A 16,218-nucleotide genomic window follows, 5' to 3' on the forward strand; every position below is an offset into this window, starting at 1 on the left:
AAGATTTTCAGCTATAGCCTCACCTTTAACTAAGCTACTGAAGAAGGATATGAAGTTTGAATGGACAGACAAGTGTGAGTGTAGTTTTCAAGAGCTTAAACATAAGTCGACTACGGCTCCCGTGTTGACTATTCCGTTTGGTCCTGGAGGATTCGAGATCTACAGTGACGCGTCTCTTAGAGGTCCGGGTTGCGTGCTAATGCAACATGGAAGGGTAGTAGCTTATGCGTCTCGCCGATTGAGACCCCACGAGTTAAACTATCCGACGCACGACCTAGAGTTGGCTGCGGTCGTGTTCGCCTTGAAGATCGGGAGGCATTATTTGATCGGAGAAAGTTTTCGGGTGTATACCGATCATCAGAGCTTAAAGTACCTGTTCTCTCGTAAAGAGTTAAACATGAGGCAACGTTGATGGATGGAGCTGCTTAAGGATTATGATTGTGAGATCCTATATCATCCGGGCAAGGCGAATAAGGTTGCGTATGCCCCGAGTAGAAAATCGGCGATTGCTCAATTGTGTGTACATGAATGGCGTTTACTTGAGGAAGTGAGAGACTCGGACTTTAAGTTGGAGATAAGTCGTCTGTCGAGTCTTGTAGCTACATTGAGAATTGAGCCAGAAGTGCGGGCTAGAATAAAAGCCCTGCAATCGACGGACCCTACTATTCAGAAGATCCTTCAAGTGGACCCAGCTAAGCGAAGGGTCGATTTTCAAGTGGCCGAGGATGGGATACTGAAGTTTAGAGGACGTCTAGTTGTGCCGGTCGATGAAAGTTTAAGGGAGGATATCTTATCGGAGGCACATCGTAGCGCTTATAGTATCCATCCTGGAAGTACGAAGATGTATCAGAATTTGAAGCAACACTACTGGTGGAATGGCATGAAAGCGGATATAGCCAAGCATGTGGCTAAGTGTTTGACCTGTCGACAGGTAAAGGCGCAGCATTGTAAACCTGGAGGTTTGCTGCAGCCTTTGGAGATTCCGGAGTGGAAATGGGAGCATATCACGATGGACTTCGTGATGGGGTTGCCAAGAAGTCAGAGAGGGCATGATTCAATCTGGGTTGTAGTCGACAGATTGACGAAGTCGGCGCACTTCATTCCAGTGAGAAAAGACTTCGCTTTGGATAGATATGCAGAGCTTTATGTGAGGCATATTGTGAGATTGCATGGAGTGCCGGTGACGATCACCTCGGATCGTGACCCTAAGTTCACCGCCACCTTTTGGAAGAGTCTGCAGACCGCTTTAGGAACGAAGCTGCAGTTTAGTACGGCCTATCATCCACAGACAGATGGCCAGTCCGAAAGGACGATACTGACACTGGAGGATATGTTGAGAGCGTGTGTTTTGGATTTTAAGGGCAGTTGGGAAGAGCTATTGCATTTGGTTGAGTTTGCCTACAACAACAGCTTTCAGCAGAGTATCAAGATGGCACCATTTGAAGCGTTGTATGGTAGAGCGTGTCGAACGCCGGTTTGTTGGGACGAAGTAGGTGAAAGGAAAATCACCGGTCCCGAGTTGGTGGAACAATCTATGGAAGCGGTCAAAGTTATCAGAGACAGACCGAGAACCGCTCGTAGTCGCCGTAAGAGCTATGCAGATAGGAGGCGTAGACCTCTTGAATTCCAAGTGGGCGATCATGTTTTTCTCGAAGGTGTCGCCTATGAGAGGGACATCCCGTTTTGGCAAAAGGGAAAGTTGAGCCCTAGATATGTTGGGCCTTTTGAGATTTTGGAGCGGATTGGAAATCGGCATATCGTCTTGCGTTACCGCCAAGACCGGCTCGTGTGCATAATGTATTCCACGTGTCGATGTTAAGAAAATACGAACCGGACCCCGCTCATGTCCCGAGTTATGAAGAAATCGAGCTAGATGAGCGAGCCGCATATGTGGAACAGCCGGTCGGGATCGTGGATAGGAAAGAACAAGTGCTCCGGAGTAAGACGATTCCGCTAGTCAAAGTGGTTTGGCAACATCACGGAACCGAAGGAGCTACATGGGAGAACGAAGAAGTTATGAAGAGTAGCTATCCTTATCTTTTTGAAGAATCGTGATCGTACTATAATTTCGGGGACGAAATTTTCTAAGGTGGGGAGAGTTGTGACGCCCTGGAAGCCGGCCCCCTCCCCCATGTGATTTCCCCATTTCATCATTCTGCCCACACACTCCCTCCCTCCCTTTCTCTTTCTCTTTTGCTTCCTCCTTTCGTGCGAAACCCACCCCACTTATCCTTCCCAACCACTAATCCACTCACCATTCCGCCACTCTCTCTCTCTCTTATTCCCTCCACTCACCCACATGATTATCCCTTCCTTTCTTTATCTCCACTCACTCTCTCTCTTTCCCCCCACCTTCTTCTTTTGTCTGCCGCTTGCCCCCCCACTTGACCCCCTCTTTCTTCTCTCCTTCTTCTTCTTGTTCTTATTCTTCTCTTCTCGATCGTTGCGACATCGCCCGGCTCCGCGGAAGCCCCCGCTCTCGTTTCGGCGCCCGAAACCGAGACTTCCAGCTCCTCCTCCGGTCGTTCATGACACCATCAAAGCCAACCCCCACCTCAGCAACGTCCACCAACCTCCTTACCACCATCCCGACCCAACCCCGCTGCTCGTCGTCCACCGTAACCGCCGCGAACCGCCCCGGAAACCGACAACCCCTGTTTTCGGGTTTTGCTGTTTTTTTTCTTGTTCCAGCTCAAACCGCCGTCTTCCGCCGCTCACCACCGCCACCAACGACCTCCTTAGAGTCCTATCTTGTCCCTCGGAACTTGTGGTGGTCGGCCGCCGCCCGTAGAGCCCGATTTGAGCCTCGATCGGACCTCCCTGCTCCGCCCGCTTTTCCTCTCGTTTTCTGCGCGATCTGTACAGCTGCTGTTCCGCTGCTTCCGGCCACCGTCCGCCGCCCCTAGCTGGTCCCGAAGGTCGTCCTTGACCTGTAGGTAAGTCCCCCAGCCTTCCCCAGCCTCGCCTCAGCCCGCGAGATCGTTTTTCCTCCAAATTCAGCCCGGTTTCCCTGTTTTACCTCCGTTAATTCTGTTTTTCAGCTTCCGTCGCTCGCCGGACCTCCAATCGCCGAGCTGCTGCCGTTTGCAGCGATTTCACCGCCGAACTCGTCCTTGTTTTCGGCCGTGAACAAGTGTCGCCGGAACAATACCGTGGTGAAGCAGTGTTTCGGCGTGAACAGTGTTTCCGGCGTGAACAGTGTTTTTGGTGAGTTGACCCTAATCCTTGGTTAGGGCGCTAATTGCGCCTAGAATTAGTTAGCTAGTCGATAGGGAATTTAGGTAGATTTGATTATGGTCGGATTAGTTAGAAACCCGGTTTAGGCTAAATGACCATAATCGATTAAGTTAGAATTGTTTGTGGTTAATTGTTGTTAAATGAATTTGATCGTATGTGGTGATTTGATCGCGAGCGAGTGATAGGTTAAAGACGAGCGATCGATTGGCGATTATAAATCGAATTGGCTAATTAATGACCGGCACGAAATTGAGCCTTTATGTGGCCTAATCGAATTGGTTAATTCGTGTTGAATCGATGACTTTGTATGGGCGGATCGCCGTGTTGAAATGTTGATTTGAGTACCCTAAATGCTCGTTGAGTGATTTGGTGTTTGTTTGGGAGTTAATTGTCCCGTGTATCCTTGCGGTGTCTATTTGGCGATCTGCATATGCATATGACCGTGTGCAAGATCAAAGACATAATTTAGCATGAAAATGGCCTTGGGCCGAGTCTTTGAGCACGTCACGTGTGAGCATCCGGCCTAAATCAAAGAGAATAAATTGATTGATGTGTCGGGTGTGCTGTATGGTCATATAAAGGAACGATGATGGGTTTTCCTGGCAAGTTCGTCTGTACTCATAGTACACACCGTACCATTTTTATGGAACCACACGACTTGCCAGAAGCACGATAATTCATGCCCCGTATGGTACGTACGGTTTTAAGGGATTATCGGATGCCGGTCGCAGCTTGTGATGGACCGACGCCCCGTATAGGGATGCCTACTTGCCGTGCCGTGCAGAGTGCACTAGATACACCGCTTGTAGTAGCCGTTGCCGAGAGGGAAAAGGAACGTAGCCCGGTCCTGCCGGAAGAATGCGGGAGCGCATTGTTTGTGAGAGTTGATCACGCCGGTCGCGTAGATCCTCATCACCGTGGCGCCGAGGGCGCGATCATCGTTAATAAATGGACTTGTGTGGTGTCCAGTGTATGCTTGTGAGTATGATGCGTGTTCGGTTGGTTGCCTAATGTGGCTGTTGAGTGGAGTCGAGCATTGCATTATGCGTGGCTCAAGGCTGGTAAGTATGCATGTGGGTGATTATTGTGATGTGATATGATTGTTGGATATATGGTTATATCGTGATTTTTATAATGCTCGTGGTTAGGATGTTTTGGGCGAATCGGTGTCCTAACCGAGCTTAGGCTTGATTCACCGAGATTTATATCTCACCCCGTTGTGGGAACCATTTTTCGGGTCCCAAGTGATGGAACTTTATGGATACCAAGGCCAGGTTATGAGGGTAGTCTTTTGGAGTATATGAGAAGTAAACCTTATCCGAACTAGTAACATTTTGAGGTCTTAGTGAGCTGCCCCGAAGTGTGGGGTTATATGTATTTCTGTAACTCAGTAGGGTTAAGACTCATCTTTTGTCCGGTGACCGTATTTGTTACTTTGGATTATACGCCTTGGTGTATATCTCCTGCTATGCTATCCCTGTTTGTTTATATGTTGTCGGGGAGTAAACCGTTTCCGCATGCGTATATAATTGAAAGGTCGATAACGCGCCCGGGACGTTATCCTTCGTGACCTCGTGGCGGTTTGGTAGGGATGTCGCGGGTTCGAGAGTCGGGGCGTGACATCCCCGCCCAAGGTGGTATCAGAGCAAGGTCCGCCCGATCCATCCGGTCATTGGCCCGGAGTAATAAGGAGCGATGGGATATGGGATAGTTAGTAGGACTTTTATCGCTATGCATGTGATTGTTATTTGAGTGTTAAGTTTTGGGGTCGCCTTCTGACCGCGTTTTGCTTTGGGGTAAGCGGGACTCCGCATCATTTCGCGTAATGAGCGGGCGCGGTAGAAGAGCACCTCGGGCACCCCGAAGGAGGCCTGTGAGGCTGGTAGATGAGATCGCTGATGTTGGAGCAGCACCTCCTGTTGCACCTCCCGCAGCTGGTCCGGCTCGGCAAGAGCCGACTATGGCAGAGGTTATGCAAGCTTTAGGAGCTATGGGGGAGTTGATAGGGCAGCAGATAAGGAATCAAAATGCCGCTACCGCCGCTGCTGTTGGAGCCCCACCCGTAGCTCCACCTGCAATTCCGCCGATGGATGTGCCACCTGTGGCCGTAGTGGAGGATCGTAAGGCTCAAAAGATGGTGGAACAGTTTCTGAAGTTGAAGCCACCGCAGTTCACCGGAAGCGGAGACCCCGAGGCCGCCACCCAATGGATTGAAGGATTGGAGAAAGTGTTCAACTTGCTTAGATGTTCTAATGAGGATAAGGTGGTCCTGGCCATTTATCAACTAGAGGGTAACGCCATTACTTGGTGGAGAGCTGTCAAGGATAGAATTTTCCCGGAAGGCACGGTCCCGATGTGGGATACCTTTGTGGAGGCTTTTAATAGCAAGTATTTCTCGAGGACAGCTAGAGAGCAGAAGATGGCCGAGTTCTTCCGCCTCCGCTTGAATCAAATGATTGTCGACCAATATGAAGCTAAGTTCTCGGAATTGTCTAAGTATGCCCCGAGGTTGATTGAGGACCCCGAGGATAGGGCTCGAAAGTTCGGGGACGGACTAAAGCCCGAGATTAAGAGTATTCTAGCGCCGTTCAACCTTCGGGACTATGATGACCTTTATGAGAGGGCGCCGATAGTGGAGCGGGACTTAGCCGAGAGAACCGCCGCATCCGGGTCGCGGTTTGCATCCTCAAGTAGATTTGAGAAGAGGCAAGGGAAGAAGCCTATGTTAGGGGGGCGTACATAACATCCCACCCAATCGCAGAGGAGCGATCAATAAACCTGTTTTTCCGCCCGAATGAGGTGTGCGATCTGTGTCACCGGAGACATGGACCTGGTCCATGCCCGTTTAGGAATGGAGCCTGCTATGGATGTGGCCAGCTGGGCCATCAGGTGAAGGATCGCCCGCAGAGGCAGCTAGGAAGGCAGGCGCCACAACCGAGAGTACCGCTAAGGGGAGCCGCGCCACAAAACTTCCAGAATCGTCCACAGGCTCAAGGAAGGGTGTTTCTTTGTCACCCGTGAGGAGGCGAAGGATTCGCCGACCGTTACTGGTACGGTCCTCTTGCATAATCAAGTCGCCTATGCTTTGTTTGATCCGGGTGCTACGCATTCGTTTGTTGCTGATAAATTTGTTAAGCTGGCTGATTTGCGTGTAGTACCATTGGATGTTGTTTTTAAGGTTTCTACACCTTTAAAGGATAGTGTAGTGGCTGCAAATGGATGTCCTAATCGTAGGCTGGTTATAGATGGACATGAGGGTAGAATAGACTTGATTGTGCTGGAAATGTATGACTTTGATCCGATCGTGGGGATGGATTGGTTGATGAAGCAAAAGGCTGTAGTGGATTGTTATCGTAAGGCCATCCGGTTTAACCCGTTGGATGGAATAGGTTTTGAATTTGTTGGGAGTCGGGGTGGAACCTCAACCTTGTTGATTTCGTCGTTGGAAGCGACGCGTCTGTTGGAAAGTGGATGCGAAGGGTATTTGGCGACCGTAATGGATGTATCGGTTGAGGAACCGAAGATTGAGAACATCGCAGTAGTTCGCGAGTTTCCGGATGTCTTTCCTCGGGAACTGCCTGGTTTACCGCCGAAAAGGGCGATAGAATTTGTAATAGAGTTAGCTCCAGGGAAGGAGCCAATCTCTAAAGCGCCGTATAGGATGGCGTTGTCAGAATTGAAGGAACTGAAGGTGCAAATGCAAGAACCGTTGGATAAAGGATTTATCCGCCCTAGTGCGTCGCCGTGGGGAGCACCAGTATTGTTTGTCAAGAAGAAAGATGGATCGATGAGGTTGTGTATAGACTATCGGCGGTTGAATCAAATGACGATAAAGAATAAATACCCTTTGCCTAGGATTGATGATCTGTTCGATCGGTTGCGTGGAGCATCAATGTTTTCTAAGATTGATCTACGGACAGGCTACCATCAGTTGAGGATAAGGAAAGAAGATATACCGAAGACGGCATTCGGGACGCGCTATGGACACTATGAGTTCACAGTGATGCCGTTTGGCCCGACGAATGCTCCTGCTGCTTTTATGGATCGATGAATGGGTGTTCAAAGAGTTCTTGGATCTCTTTGTGATCGTATTTATAGACGACATTCTAGTGTACTCGAAGAGCCTAGAGGAGCACGAGCAACATCTAAGGGTAGTTTTGGAAACTCTAAGGGTACATCAGCTTTATGCGAAGTTTAGCAAGTGCGAGTTTTGGTTAACTCGTGTGGCGTTCCTAGGCCACATGGTCTCTGGAGAAGGAATTGAAGTAGATCCATCGAAGATCGAGGCGATTATGGATTGGCCAAGACCGAAGACAGGTGACGGAGATCGAAGCTTCTTGGGTTTGGCGAGGCTATTATAGACGTTTCGTGGAAAGATTTTCAGCTATAGCCTCACCTTTAACTAAGCTACTGAAGAAGGATATGAAGTTTGAATGGACAGACAAGTGTGAGTGTAGTTTTCAAGAGCTTAAACATAAGGCGACTACGGCTCCTGTGTTGACTATTCCGTTTGGTCCTGGAGGATTCGAGATCTACAGTGACGCGTCTCTTAGAGGTCCGGGTTGCGTGCTAATGCAACATGGAAGGGTAGTAGCTTATGCGTCTCGCCGATTGAGACCCCACGAGTTAAACTATCCGACGCACGACCTAGAGTTGGCTGCGGTCGTGTTCGCCTTGAAGATCTGGAGGCATTATTTGATCGGAGAAAGTTTTCAGGTGTATACCGATCATCAGAGCTTAAAGTACCTGTTCTCTCGAAAAGAGTTAAACATGAGGCAACGTTGATGGATGGAGCTGCTTAAGGATTATGATTGTGAGATCCTATATCATCCGGGCAAGGCGAATAAGGTTGCAGATGCCCCGAGTAGAAAATCGGCGATTGCTCAATTGTGTGTACATGAATGGCGTTTACTTGAGGAAGTGAGAGACTCGGACTTTAAGTTGGAGATAAGTCGTCATCGAGTCTTGTAGCTACATTGAGAATTGAGCCGAAGTGCGGGGCTAGAATAAAAGCCCTGCAATCGACGGACCCTACTATTCGGAAGATCCTTCAAGTGGACCCGGCTAAGCGAAGGGTCGATTTTCAAGTGGCCGAGGATGGGATACTGAAGTTTAGAGGACGTCTAGTTGTGCCGGTCGATGAAAGTTTAAGGGAGGATATCTTATCGGAGGCACATCGTAGCGGTTATAGTATCCATCCTGGAAGTACGAAGATGTATCAGAATTTGAAGCAACACTACTGGTGGAATGGCATGAAAGCGGATATAGCCAAGCATGTGGCTAAGTGTTTGACCTGTCAGCAGGTAAAGGCGCAGCATTGTAAACCTGGAGGTTTGCTGCAGCCTTTGGAGATTCCGGAGTGGAAATGGGAGCATATCACGATGGACTTCGTGATGGGGTTGCCAAGAAGTCAGAGAGGGCATGATTCAATCCGGGTTGTAGTCGGCCAGTTGACGAAGTCGGCGCACTTCATTCCAAGGTGAGAAAAGACTTCGCTTTGGATAGATATGCGAGCTTTATGTGAGGCATATTGTGAGATTGCATGGAGTGCCAGTGACGATCACCTCAGATCGTGACCCTAAGTTCACCGCCACCTTTTGGAAGAGTCTGCAGACTGCTTTAGGAACGAAGCTGCAGTTTAGTACGGCCTATCATCCACAGACAGATGGCCGGTCCGAAAGGACGATACTGACACTGGAGGATATGTTGAGAGCGTGTGTTTTGGATTTTAAGGGCAGTTGGGAAGAGCTATTGCATTTGGTTGAGTTTGCCTACAACAACAGCCTTTCAAAGCAGAGTATCAAGATGGCACCATTTGAAGCGTTGTATGGTAGAGCGTGTCGAACGCCGGTTTGTTGGGACGAAGTAGGTGAAAGGAAAATCACCGGTCCCGAGTTGGTGGAACAATCTATGGAAGCGGTCAAAGTTATCAGAGACAGACCGAGAACCGCTCGTAGTCGCCAGAAGAGCTATGCGAGATAGGAGGCGTAGACCTCTTGAATTCCAAGTGGGCGATCATGTTTTTCTCGAAGGTGTCGCCTATGAGAGGGACATCCCGTTTTGGCAAAAAGGGAAAGTTGAGCCCTAGATATGTTGGGCCTTTTGAGATTTTGGAGCGGATTGGAAATCTGGCATATCGTCTTGCGTTACCGCCAAGATCGGCTCGAGTGCATAATGTATTCCACGTGTCGATGTTAAGAAAATACGAACCGGACCCCGCTCATGTCCCGAGTTATGAAGAAATCGAGCTAGATGAGCGAGCTGCATATGTGGAACAGCCGGTCGGGATCGTGGATAGGAAAGAACAAGTGCTCCGGAGTAAGACGATTCCGCTAGTCAAAGTGGTTTGGCAACATCACGGAACCGAAGGAGCTACATGGGAGAACGAAGAAGTTATGAAGAGTAGCTATCCTTATCTTTTTGAAGAATCGTGATCGTACTATAATTTCGGGGACGAAATTTTCTAAGGTGGGGAGAGTTGTGACGCCCTGGAAGCCGGCCCCCTCCCCCATGTGATTTCCCCATTTCATCATTCCGCCCACACACTCCCTCCCTCCCTTTCTCTTTCTCTTTTGCTTCCTCCTTTCGTGCGAAACCCACCCCACTTATCCTTCCCAACCACTAATCCACTCACCATTCTGCCACTCTCTCTCTCTCTTATTCCCTCCACTCACCCACATGATTATCCCTTCCTTTCTTTATCTCCACTCACTCTCTCTCTTTCCCCCCACCTTCTTCTTTTGTCCGCCGCTTCCCCCCCCCCACTTGACCCCTCTTTCTTCTCTCCTTCTTCTTCTTGTTCTTATTCTTCTCTTCTACGATCGTTGCGACATCGCCTGACTCCGCGGAAGCCCCGCTCTGTTTCGGCGCCCCTGAAACCGAGACTTCCAGCTCCTCCTCCGGTCGTTCATGACACCATCAAAGCCAACCCCCACCTCAGCAACGTCCACCAACCTCCTTACCACCATCCCGACCCAACCCCGCTGCTCGTCGTCCACCAGAACCGCCGCGAACCGCCCCGGAAACCGACAACCCCTGTTTTCGGGTTTTGCTGTTTTTGCTTCTGTTCCAGCTCAAACCGCCGTCTTCCGCCGCTCACCACCGCCACCAACGACCTCCTTAGAGTCCTATCTTGTCCCTCGGAACTTGTGGTGGTCGGCCGCCGCCCGTAGAGCCCGATTTGAGCCTCGATCGGACCTCCCCTGCTCTGCCCGCTTTTCCTCTGTTTTCTGCGCGATCTGTACAGCTGCTGTTCCGCTGCTTCCGGCCACCGTCCGCCGCCCCTAGCTGGTCCCGAAGGTCGTCCTTGACCTGTAGGTAAGTCCCCCAGCCTTCCCCAGCCTCGCCTCAGCCCGCGAGATCGTTTTTCCTCCAAATTCAGCCCGGTTTCCCCTGTTTTACCTCTGTTAATTCTGTTTTTCAGCTTCCGTCGCTCGCCGGACCTCCAATCGCTGAGCTGCTGCCGTTTGCAGCGATTTCACCGCCGAACTCGTCACTGTTTTCGGCCGTGAACAGTGTCGCCGGAACAGTACCGCGGTGAACAGTGTTTCCGGCGTGAACAGTGTTTCCGGCGTGAACAGTGTTTTTGGTGAGTTGACCCTAATCCTTGGTTAGGGCGCTAATTGCGCCTAGAATTAGTTAGCTAGTCGATAGGGAATTTAGGTAGATTTGATTATGGTCGGATTAGTTAGAAACCCGGTTTAGGCTAAATGACCATAATCGATTAAGTTAGAATTGTTTGTGGTTAATTGTTGTTAAATGAATTTGATTGTATGTGGTGATTTGATCGCGAGCGAGTGATAGGTTAAAGACGAGCGATCGATTGGCGATTATAAATCGAATTGGCTAATTAATGATCGGCACGAAATTGAGCCTTTATGTGGCCTAATCGAATTGGTTAATTCGTGTTGAATCGATGACTTTGTATGGGCGGATCGCCGTGTTGAAATGTTGATTTGAGTACCCTAAATGCTCGTTGAGTGATTTGGTGTTTGTTTGGGAGTTAATTGTCCCGTGTATCCTTGCAGTGTCTATTTGGCAGTCTGCATATGCATATGACCGTGTGCAAGATCAAAGACATAATTTAGCATGAAAATGGCCTTGGGCCGAGTCTTTGAGCACGTCTGTGTGAGCATCCGGCCTAAATCAAAGAGAATAAATTGATTGATGTGTCGGGTGTGCTGTATGGTCATATAAAGGAACGATGATGGGTTTTCCTGGCAAGTTCGTCTGTACTCATAGTACACACCGTACCATTTTTATGGAACCACACGACTTGCCGTAAGCACGATAATTCATGCCCCGTATGGTACGTACGGTTTTAAGGGATTATCGGATGCCGGTCGCAGACTTGTGATGGACCGACGCCCCGTATAGGGATGCCTACTTGCCGTGCCGTGCAGAGTGCACTAGATACACCGCTTGTAGTAGCCGTTGCCGAGAGGGAAAAGGAACGTAGCCCGGTCCTGCCGGAAGAATGCGGGAGCGCATTGTTTGTGAGAGTTGATCACGCCGGTCGCGTAGATCCTCATCACTGTGGCGCCGAGGGCGCGATCATCGTTAATAAATGGACTTGTGTGGTGTCCAGTGTATGCTTGTGAGTATGATGCGTGTTCGGTTGGTTGCCTAATGTGGCTGTTGAGTGGAGTCGAGCATTGCATTATGCGTGGTCAAGGGCTGGTAAGTATGCATGTGGGTGATTATTGTGATGTGATATGATTGTTGGATATATGGTTATATCGTGATTTTTATAATGCTCGTGGTTAGGATGTTTTGGGCGAATCGGTGTCCTAACCGAGCTTAGGCTTGATTCACTGAGATTTATATCTCACCCCGTTGTGGGAACCATTTTTCAGGTCCCAAGTGATGGAACTTTATGGATACCAAGGCCAGGTTATGAGGGTAGTCTTTTGGAGTATATGAGAAGTAAACCTTATCTGAACTAGTAACATTTTGAGGTCTTAGTGAGCTGCCCCGAAGTGTGGGGTTATATGTATTTCTGTAACTCAGTAGGGTTAAGACTCATCTGCTGTCCGGTGACCGTATTTGTTACTTTGGATTATCTGCCTTGGTGTATATCTCCCGCTATGCTATCCCTGTTTGTTTATATGTTGTCCGGGAGTAAACCGTTTCCGCATGCGTATATAATTGAAAGGTCGATAACGCGCCTGGGACGTTATCCTTCGTGACCTCGTGGCGGTTTGGTAGGGATGTCGCGGGTTCGAGAGTCGGGGCGTGACAAATTCTACTTACCAATTAGCCATAGATAATCTAGCTAATTAACTAATCTTAACTAATTACGGTCATTTAGCTCGAACCATATTTCTATCTAGTCCGACCGTAATTAATCTATCTAAACACCATAATTAGCTAATTAAACTAATCCGAACGCAATTAGCATCCTAATCAAGAGTTAGGGGCTAACTCACAATTTTAATTAGCTCGAGCGGTCTCAAAAAGGGCCGCCACAACGCAAACTCGGCCCGATCCGGCCCGACGACGACGACGACTCGTGGCCCAAAATGAACTTCGGGCTTCCAACTTGATCAAGGGCGGTCCGCGGGACTTGACGACACTTCGGTACAGCAAAGCACTGGACTCTGGGGTGGCGGCCGGTGGAGGGAGCCGGCCGGAATAGTGGCTAGCCGACATGAATAGTGCTCGGGCAGAGGAACACGGAGCATAATAGTGGGCGTCGGGGGCTGTTTTTGGGGGTTTCGGGTGGCCAAAGGTCGGGGAAAAGTTGGTCAAGGCTGGGGGGTCTTTGGGGTGGCCAGAGGTGGCGCCGGAGGTGACGGCAGACGGCCGGAGGTGGCTAAACCACGGCTGGACAAAATGGGCGCCGAAACAGGGGAAATCGGGTTAGAGCAGGGGAGGTCCGGCCGGGGCTCAAATCAGGCTCTACGAGCGGTGATTGGTTGCCGGTGGCTCTGGGGGACGTCAAGGGGTCGAGGGCGACGTCCTAGGGTGGTCGGCGGGCGGTGGGTGCAACCGAAACACGGTGGAGGACGATGAAACAGTGGCACGGCGAAAACAGAACAGGCGGACTGATGGGGTTGTTTCGAGGCTGATCGGCAGCTCCGAGGCGGCGCACGGCGGTGGGTCGATGTCCGGGGGTCGAGAGGGAGACGTCAAGGTGACTGGTGGCGGTCGAAAGAGACGCGGGGCGACCGGGCAACACACATGCCCCACTGGACCCGAAAAAGAGCGGGGGACATCGGGGCTGATTTCGGGGCTTCTCGACAGTGAACGGCGGCTGGGATGGTGGTGGCGAGGTGGCCGAGCGACGGTGGGGGCCTGAGGTGGTGGTCGGAGGTGGTGGTGTCGCACAAAAACGGTCACGGAAGGAGATGGGAGGCTCGGTGTGCAGGGGGCATTTCAAGTGAGCAACAAGGGAGGGCCCCCGGACGTGAGGGGAGAGAGAGAAGGTCACGTGGGCAGCTAGAAAATTTGACCAGATTTGACTAGTAGGGGAGGCCCACGGGTCTCTTCAAAATTAATAGTTTTTGTCTCACATGAATAATATCCAAGGGTGGTTTCGTAATTCGACAAATCGGCGTGATCGATTTTTGGCTTAACCGATTGGGAATAAAATTTGGATTTTCACGGCCTGGGTTCGGTCCGGAAAAAAGCTAGGCACAAGATTAGAAATCCTAAGTTGCGGCAACAGAGATTTCGAGATCCAATCGAAATCGAACGACATTTCGCAACTCGTCCAAATTCGTCACTTTCGTCCTTGCGATCCGAAATTTGCACCGACTAAAATTCAATTTTCTTCCTTTTTTATTGAATTCGGGCAAATTACATAGTCCGAATTTCCCGAGCGTCACAGATCTCAACCATTTTTTAGCAAATTTTGGGTCTGTTTGATAGAATTAACCAAAAAACCAAGAAGCTCTGTAGAATTGACAGAAATACTCGTGGTTGGGTTCTTGCATGCAATTTACATGCATAAAAGCTGGTGTTTTCCAATAATTCTATGTCCTTCATACTTGGCCATGGATATTATCTCCGTCTCTGTCTGTTCCATGTTTAATATATCGAGAAGATGCGTTGAAGTGCATCTGCCGGTGAAATTGATTGCCTTAATTAGATTCTTTTATTTACTTAGCCCATGAGACAGACACATGAAGAATATCTGGTTATGAAGTGCCATTGCACTCGGTTGCAGTTGTTGCAGAGACACTCGTCCATTCGAAATGGGAGCACTGTGATGATGTGGATTGTACCTTCACTGTCTTTTTCAATATGAAAGAGCACACTGTGTATGTCAAAAAAGGAGGCCTTATCTGCAAACCTTCTTGGAGAGAGAATTGTGGACATGTTCCATGTCATAATCTTTGCAGCCAGCCCAAGCATCTATGCAGAGCAACTGCTTGACATACTGGATCCATACCAGAAGTTAATATCAAGTCGAGTTTATCGTGAATCATGCACTTTTTGTGATGGGACATACACGAAAGATTTGACCATCTAAGGTTTTGACTTGGCTAAAGTTGCTATTATTGATTATTTTCCACAGGTACTCTCCTGTCCACTTCCTATTCAGTTACTTGTTTGCCTCTTGCTGACTTCGACTTTCATTTTCCTTGTCGTGCTTACCTTGAGTGCTCATCTTTTTTGTGGTGTGAGTTGTGCTTTACCATGTACTTTCAATTGGGTTACCTTCTGCACTCTCTAGTTTAAAAGCTTCTGGTTTTCACCCTGAAAATTGAAGTTCGACCGCAATACAAATAAAGTGGTTCTATGGGTCATATCTGTCTGAATATGATTTGCCGTCCAGATCAATTGAAAAGGCGTCGATTCAGGAATCCAATTTGTTATTTGCTGAGGGTGCACACAAGTGGTTTAAATCTAGAGCAGAGGGTGGAAAGTGTAAATTCAGATTGTTTTGTGCAAGTGCTTCCAAATGATACACACTATATTTGCAAGGAAGTGTTGTGAAGAATCATTGAATACCTTTTTCCTTACATAGAATTCTTACTTTTGGGGGTTGCTCCACTTTGATTATTTCAGGTATTCCGGTTGCAAGTGAATAATGGAATTCCTATTAGGAGTTGGTTTGATGATCCATCAGATTGTGCATTAGTAGCACTCCTTCCCTTTTTAGAGACTCTGGTTGGGGCTTATGATGTACGTCCTATAATTACTAGAAGATTTGGTAACAAGGAATAAGAACCCTCGTCATCTACACTTTTTAAATAGCAGTCCCGTTTCCTATTGTTTGCCCTCTTACTGTTGTTTTCTTTTATTTGGTGTTTAGATAATTGTTATAGGTCAAAGCATAGATTGTTGTATTCCTGAGTCTCCTTCAATTGCTTCTAAGTTTTTCCATATTTTCCTTCCTATTGACAGTTCCACGGAGTGTATTGGCTAATTTTGTAAATAGATGGTTCCAGAAAGAGCTTGGGGATTTCTGCTGTGGTTTAAAAATGAGCTATAGCATTCTTCATAGGGGTGTGTAAGCAAACCTCATATTATCGATTTCAGCATTTCTTTTTCTGGCTTCGTATGTCTGGCTAGGAAGCTAATTTTTCTTGATCTCTTGAGACCTTTTTTCCCTGCATAAAGGAATTGAAATTATCCCTGATAAATTCTTCCTGTTTGTAGTACCCTTTTTTAACCTCTTTAGTAATTGGTATAACGGTCTGATTGACAGAAACATCGGCACAAGATAGTATTTGGGGGATTAAGCAGAAAAGAATATGTATATTCGCATGAGCATAAATAACTAAGAAACTAGATCACAGAACTTCTTCACTAAAACTGGATTCAGATGCATAAATGTGTTAACTGCTAACATATTACCTCGACAATATCGTTATTGGTCATGGGGATCTAAACTTAGTTTACGCTAGTTTATAGCTCCATAAAATATTGTTTTGTAATTTGCGACAGTTAGGAGATATTGGACATGCACTAAAAGTGAGATCTTGCTACTTGTAGCAGACTTTATTTCATCGAAATGGTGCTGTCTAGCCT

General features: G+C 48.4%; 2 pseudogenes; one reads left to right on the forward strand and one right to left on the reverse strand.

Moving 5' to 3' along the window:
* Positions 1-16,218, reverse strand: part of LOC125314374 — a 413,124-nt pseudogene that overhangs the window by 249,445 nt on the left and 147,461 nt on the right.
* Positions 13,498-15,411, forward strand: LOC125314045 (annotated as a pseudogene).

The sequence above is a fragment of the Rhodamnia argentea genome, chromosome 3, assembly GCF_020921035.1.
Source record: "Rhodamnia argentea isolate NSW1041297 chromosome 3, ASM2092103v1, whole genome shotgun sequence".
NCBI lineage: Eukaryota > Viridiplantae > Streptophyta > Magnoliopsida > Myrtales > Myrtaceae > Rhodamnia > Rhodamnia argentea.